This window comes from Vicugna pacos, unplaced genomic scaffold (assembly GCF_048564905.1).
Source record: "Vicugna pacos unplaced genomic scaffold, VicPac4 scaffold_16, whole genome shotgun sequence".
In the NCBI taxonomy this organism is placed as follows: domain Eukaryota; kingdom Metazoa; phylum Chordata; class Mammalia; order Artiodactyla; family Camelidae; genus Vicugna; species Vicugna pacos.
Genome location: NW_027328737.1, coordinates 3078878 through 3085925, shown reverse-complemented (window position 1 = coordinate 3085925; position 7048 = coordinate 3078878). Strand labels below are relative to the sequence as shown.

Sequence of the window (7048 nt, the reverse complement as noted above, 5' to 3'; positions counted from 1 at the left end):
TTCCAGGATTCCTTCTTTTATCATTTTCCCTTTGTTTTATCCATTCTTTTAGAGTATATATGTTGGTTGACATATTCTGTTAGTTTTGTTCATCTGAGAATGTCTTATTTTGCTATTTAAAACTGTTTTTATTGATACAACATTGTAAGCTGACTATACTTCAGCTAAAATTATATACATAAAGTAAAAATATTTTCTTTTATTGAAGTACAGTCCAACTACAATATTGTTACTTTCTGGTGTACCACAGAGTGATTCAACTTTATATATATAGGCCATTATGAGATACTGAATTCCCTTGATGTTCAGGAGGACCTTGTTATTTATCTATTTTATAGATAATAGCTGATTTGCTCTTCAGTTTTGAAGGATATTTTTGCTGAATACAGAAATCTGAGTGGGCAGTACTCTCAAAACTTAAAAAATATGTAACTTCCTTTTGGACTCCCTGATTTCTGATAAGAAATTTCCTGGAGGCATTCAGAATTTTTCCTTTGGTTTTTAGTTTTTAGTTGTTTGACTATAATATGTCAGAGTGGACTTCTTTGGGTTAAGATCCTGTTTGGAGTTTGTTCAGTCTTAAATATTTAGTTTTGTTTATTTACTTATTTATATTGATTTATTTATGACAAATTTGGCAAAATTTTAGCCATTATTTCTTTGAATACTTTTCCAGCCCTATTTCCTTGTCCTCTCTGGGACTCAGAATGCATGAATGTCATATTCATTGATATTGTGCCCATCTGTCCCTGAGGCCCTGTTCATTTTTCAGTCTATTTTCTCTTTGTTTTTCAGATTGGGTAATTTCTATTGTGCTGTCTTCAAGGTCAGTGATTCCTCTGTTCTTTTCTGCTGTTGAGTCCATGTATTGAGATTTTTATTTCAGGTATTATGTTATTTGGTTCTAAAATTTCCATGTGGCCTTTTACCTTTGCTGTGATTTTGTGTTTCTTTGCTGACTTTTTTGTTTGTTTGTTTTTCATTTGTTTCAGGTGTGTTTGTAGTTGCTCACTGAAGCATTCTGTGATTTCTTTTAAAGCCTTGTTTGGTAATTGTTGCCTGTGTCATGCCAGTGTTCTTATCTGTCCATCATCATTTCTCATTTCAGTTGAGATGTTCCTGATTCTTACTATGTTGAGGGAATTTTTGTTATTCAGTGCTGGACATTTTGGGTATTATATTATGAGGTTCCAGATCTTATTTAAATATTATGTTTTAGTAAGTCATTTCTGTTATTGCTCCAGCAGGGAGAAGGGGATAATGCCAGTTAGGAATTGAAGCTCAGATTTTAATCTTGGCCTTTGCTGACATTCATTTGGGGAGGGGCTCCATGTTACTGCTGATTGTGGACAAGAGTTTGGGCTTCCCCCCAAGGCCTCTGCAGGTACCATCTGGCTGGGATGGCAAGGGGTGCCCTGCTGTCATTGGTGGAATTCCTGATGTTCCACTGGGCCTCCTATCATAACCCCAACATGGAGGCAGTGAGGGGGATGGAGGTTCTGGTTCCGCATGTGGTGTCTACACTGCAGGTGGGGGCTTGTTTTCCTGTAATGCTTGGCTGGAGTCAGGCAGTTACTGGTAAGTTTTCTGTGTTTCCACTGTCCCTTCATCTCCTTTGGCTAGAGAGAGCAGGCTTTCTGGGGACCTTTTTCATTTGCTCCCATTGGTGTTTCTGGGTTGTTGGCTTCCCTGGCACCTAGTGTGGGATGCATGAGACAAAAAGAAAACTCAGGAAGTCACCACTGTGTAGTTCCTCAGGTCCAGATCCCTGGCCAGTCTGCCACATTCTCTTCACCTCTCAGCAATTCTTATGTTTATTTCAAATATAAAGCCTAGGGAGTGTAGCCATGCTTAGTGGGAAGAGCAGGGAAAAGTATGTTTATCCATCTTTCCAGAAGCAGAAGTCCAAATTTAATTAACTTTGAATGGATAATACATTCATGAGACATACAAGTTGAGTGGTATAAAAAGAAGTTACAGTGAAATTAACATTCTCCCACCCAATTCCCCTCTTAGATGGCAATAGTGCTTCTGGTTACTTGTGCTTCCTTCTGAGGTAACTTTACAGATACCAGCAGATGTACACAGATGCATTGTTACCCAGGTGGTGGCATACTGCATACACCGTATCACATCCTGTTTTTTTCTCATTGCACTCCATTTTAGTGAACCTTCTGGATTCATACAAGAAGAACTTCTCCATTTTTCATGGCCTTATGCTGTTCCAGTGCATGGAGATGCCATGTGTATGCAACCACTTGCACTGTTTAGGTGTTGGCCTTGTTACCTGATATATTTATTTTCCCTTCCATCTTAGTGTCTTCTGCACATTTCTTGTGTTTTCTGTGTACACCTGAGTCAGGGTCCTGTGTAAGCTGAAGTGTGTTGGAGACAGCTGCTGGTGACTGAAGTCTTCATTCTATGATGAGTCATCTGTATACTCCAAAAGTATTTGGAGATACTCATTACAGCTGTTCTCCTAGACTTGGTTCTCCATCATGTTCACAAGGGCTCTTTGGTCCACAGCTTGCTTTTCATAGGTGCCAACAAAAGATTTTGTGTATAAGCTCTATGTAGCCTTATTCACTTTCATGGGTTTAGGTGCTTCCACATAATAGTTAACAGAATTTATGTGCTTTGTTTTTATTTATAAAGGGCATGAAAACACAGGTCTACTATGATTTGGGGTCAGAGTACTTATATCTACCTTTTGGGAAATATAAGATTTACTTTGTTATCATTTAAATTTTTGAGCGTGGTAGTTTCATTCTCACTAAATTGGCACTTTTTCTTTAGGGTGATGATATTTTCTTTTGAGTAGAAATATTGCCATCAAATTCTTGGTGAACTTGAGTAAAGTCATGAATTGAAGAACCATTTTGCCTTTGTCTCTTTACAGTCTTTCATGTTCACTTGGCAGTTTAATTCTAAATCCATGCATAATTAAGTTTGATCTTGCACAGAGGATGGAGTCTGGAACTTGCATTGTTAGACTGGAATTTTCACTGATAGACTGTGTGAGGATTTTTTTTTAATTTCAATTTTTTAATTTGATATTTCCAAATATGTAAAACATCAAGATTCTTACACCAGTTATCTCAAATGAGACCATGCAAAGCAATTTTAAAGTGTATACAACAATCATTCCCCCCTTCAGTTTTGCTACTTTATACAACTATGTGATTGACAGAAAATTGAATGGCATGTGCCTAATTGGAAAATTTCATCTTGTTTACAAAAAATAAAGGAAGAAATTAAGAAAACTCAAAATCAAACATGTAGGATACTTGCTACTTTTTGTCTGCAAGTCAATTTACAAACTTTTTTTTTTTAATTTAGTAGGCACATGGGACTGAAACTTTTAGCTGCCCAGTTTTATCCAACTACCTGACAGAAAGCAGCAAAAATGACAGTCCCAACACTCTGTAAACTTTGAAAGACTGAGAGAGTAGGCACTATTTGTTATCTGTAATAGATTCAATTGTTAAGCCTGCAAATGTAGGCTTTTTTCTCTTAACAGAAATAAATCTTCTCAGGGCCTTTCCTCTAGCTTCAGTGGGCTGAGTTCAAGAATAGTGAAGAAATTCTCATGTGAAATTTAATGTGTGACAACTCTGAAGTATTCTGATGCATTATACAAAATTTTGCTAGTTTCATAGACCAAAGACAGGTGGTTTGCTAAATGGCACTGAGGAAAATCCTGACCCAAGTGGCACTATTGGTCCAAATGTTACTGACCAAAGAAAATGATACAACAATATTTATAGGCTCACCTTTAAGAAATGGTTGACATTAATACTGAACATATTTTACACATCAAATACATAGTCCAACAGTTTATAAAAGAAATTCATGCATTATTACCTCTAAGAACATCAATGCACAAGCTACCCAGCCCCTCCCAGTACTTGTGACATTTCAGGTGGACAGTGTTATGTACAAAAACAATTCAATTTCTCTGCTGTGTTCAGTATATAATTTAAAGAAACTTCACAGATTACTGAGGAAAATATTTGGTCCACTGAAGATTGACAACACATGTCAATCTGTGGGATTTTTGAATATTTCCTTTTTTAAAAAAAACACCCAGAACACATAACCTCTGTACAAAGAAAAATATAAAAATTCTGGAAGATCATGTCTGATCACACTACATAATTTAGAATGAAATGTCACTGGTTTAAAGTGTTTCTGTCTTACTCATTCCTTTGACAGCATTAATTTGTGAAGTAATAATCGTACTTAGCTCAGCTGCTTTTATGGCACAAGAGCTCAGTTTCAAAATGCTGGCACTGATTTTCCTTATAACAGCACTATTTTCAGCAGCAATTATATTTTTAAAGGTTAACAATTTATAGAACAAATGTCTAACTACACTTATTCCTACTTTATACTCAACAGTTATGATCTTTACAAAAAGCTAATATCTACATAGAGAACCATCTTTTACTTGCCCCATCTCATCTCTGACTTGGTTGAGGAAGTACAGGCATTTCAGACTAGGTATTTATGTGTTTTAGATGGGATACTTGGATTTATGTGAATATAAAAATAAGACAAAATAATTCTTAGTCAGGTACATTCCAGTGTCCCAGTAGTTAGTTACATGATAAATAGTACCTACCTGCTGACCACCTACAAAAGATGAGACATTCTGAGGCACCCTAACAATCTAGGTCTGTAACAGCTGAACAAGAAAGTCATTTTACTCAATTGTGGTGCAGTCACCACTGACTGGTATTTAAGGTGTTTACTGGTAACCAGCAAGTTTAACTGAAGAGATGTCACTAAATTCAAACTGAAAATATATATTTAAAAGCAGCAATTTACATTGAGGGAAATATGGTTCTTGTGTGTTCTATGTAAAGAGAGATTATGAATAAAGGGAATTGGCAACTGAGCACTCTATTTCAATTCCATGAATACAGGTTCCATGATAAGATATCTACTACATGCATTTTGCTTACAGTAACGGTCTAAAAATCACCAGCTCTATAGAGTTAAACTCTGTATTAAAGGACTATTGAGTTACAGGGGAATTGGCCATATCAGGTAGCTAGTGACATAGTACCAGTTGTGAAAATTGAGAAAAACGAGTTGACAAATGGATTCATTGAATATGTTAATATTGTGAAAGAGAAAACAATTCACGGGGATAATATACCCACAAGTAAGCTGATCTGACAAAAACCACAGACTGACATCAAATGGATAAAAAATACTGGGGAAAAAGTGAAAATGTCAACCAAAATAACAAGGTGGGTGGGCTGGGTGGGAGAGTACATTTAAGGCATCTAAAAAAAAATTCCACATGGCTTTGGCTTATTAAAATATTTTACACTATTTTATTAAGAAGATTTGAAAGCGCCTAAAAGACATGCATATTGTTAAAAAAAAATCCCGCATGGCAAATTCAGTTTGTAAGCGTCATTAAGTTATTTGCCAAGGAAAATAAAGAAACCTCTGCCCATGAGATTGCACATGGTGAAAGAGGTCCTTCCAACCCTGTCTATCTTATGCTAGATGGCAGCCCAGAAGTTCGCTGTGCAGCAGCTACAAACAAGGTGTTACTGTCTGGAAGGGAAGGGACTGTGGAATTTCCACTGGTTGGCGAGCAACCCAGCTTTAGTTATTCCAGATACTCTGCATGTACAGGCTTATGACACTGGAGAACTTTGATGGCATCCTTTACTTTGAATCACTCTGTCTTCCTTCCTGTATTAACAGAATCTTCCCAGTATCCTAATATTTCAGTGACAGTAAGGACATAAGACATATGTCCTGTGCTTTCTGTCTTGGTTCTCAAATATGCCCAGGAGTCTGCCTGACTTTCCTTTGACTCCAGGCTCTTGGTAAGCCTCCCTCACGGCAGCACCGGCAGGCTCCTCCCAGGGCTCCAGTCTGCCTCCTGGGCCAGTCCACTGGTCTGGGACCGACGGCTGCCCACCAGCAGCACGTCGTCCTCCTGCTCGCTCCGGGAGCACAGAGACACCGCCCGCTACTTGAATCCCTCGCGGTCCAAGGTCCGCGGCCGGGGGGGCTTGGACCTCATCGCAGAGGCCGACTCTCGCTGCCGCGGCTCCTGCGGAGGCCGCCACCCCGCCCGGGGGTGGGGGTGAGGGCAAGTCGAGGCGCAGGGGGGCGCGGCCGGTCAGTCCCGGAGTCGGCGGCCGCTCGCCCCGGCTCCCTCCCGCCGCTGCCGCCGCCGCTCAGGGCAGAACGGGGCGCGAGGCGCGAGGAGACGGCTGCAGGGGCTCCCGCCGGCCAGGCAGCAGTGCCACGGCCGCGCGGGGTCTGGGGTCGGCTGCGGGCCGTCCCGCCAGGGCCCTCTGACGTGCTGCGTGTGCACAGATGGCTGCGCGGTGCCCGTAAGTGCGCCGTCCCTGGCGGGGCCTGTGTTCGGGGACGGGTGTGTTTGTGTCTGCAGTTGCCGCAGTTCGTTCCGGCCCTCCAGACCTCCCCAGCCCCACTATCGGCCTCGTGGTCCTGACATGCCCGCTGCTTCTGCCTTGGATGCTTTCTCTGTGCTCCGCCCCCAGCACGTCCACGTCACGCCTGCTGCCTTAGTCCTGCAGAAATCCTGCCCTTTGGATTTGTGCCACCTTCTGTAAGTTGAAAGCTTCTGGACTAATTGCGGCATTGAGTTGGAGTCAGAAGAGGAGGTGAGCAAAGTGATTTCTGTCCTGTACTTATTTTTTTTTCTACCTTTTCAAGCTATTATTTCAAGATGCCTTTCTGAGGACAAGGATTAAAATTCACTCCCTTAGCTTTGTTGCTATTCTTCATTTCTAATCAATTGGGAACTACAAATAATCTACTTTTAAAAATTGTTGTATATGTTTACTCATTTGTTTTGGAATAAATTTGGTGAAGATGAGTTTATGGGAAAGCAAAGTGTGACCAGGGGTTAGGAATTTAAATTGAAAATTGAATCTTCATGAAGCTTTCCACATTTCATTGGATGTTATATTCTACAGTGAAGTTTCATATGATTATTAACTATAAGTATATTACTAAATATCGTGGTTAAACTGTTATTAAAATAATA

General features: G+C 40.0%; 2 pseudogenes; one reads left to right on the top strand and one right to left on the bottom strand.

The window, feature by feature from the left end:
* Positions 1-5509: 5509 nt before the first annotated feature.
* LOC140692747 (diphosphoinositol polyphosphate phosphohydrolase 2 pseudogene) lies at positions 5510-6052 on the bottom strand (annotated as a pseudogene).
* Positions 6053-6491: 439 nt separating this feature from the next.
* LOC140692744 (actin-related protein 3B-like) overlaps positions 6492-7048 on the top strand; it is a 111894-nt pseudogene continuing 111337 nt past the window's right edge.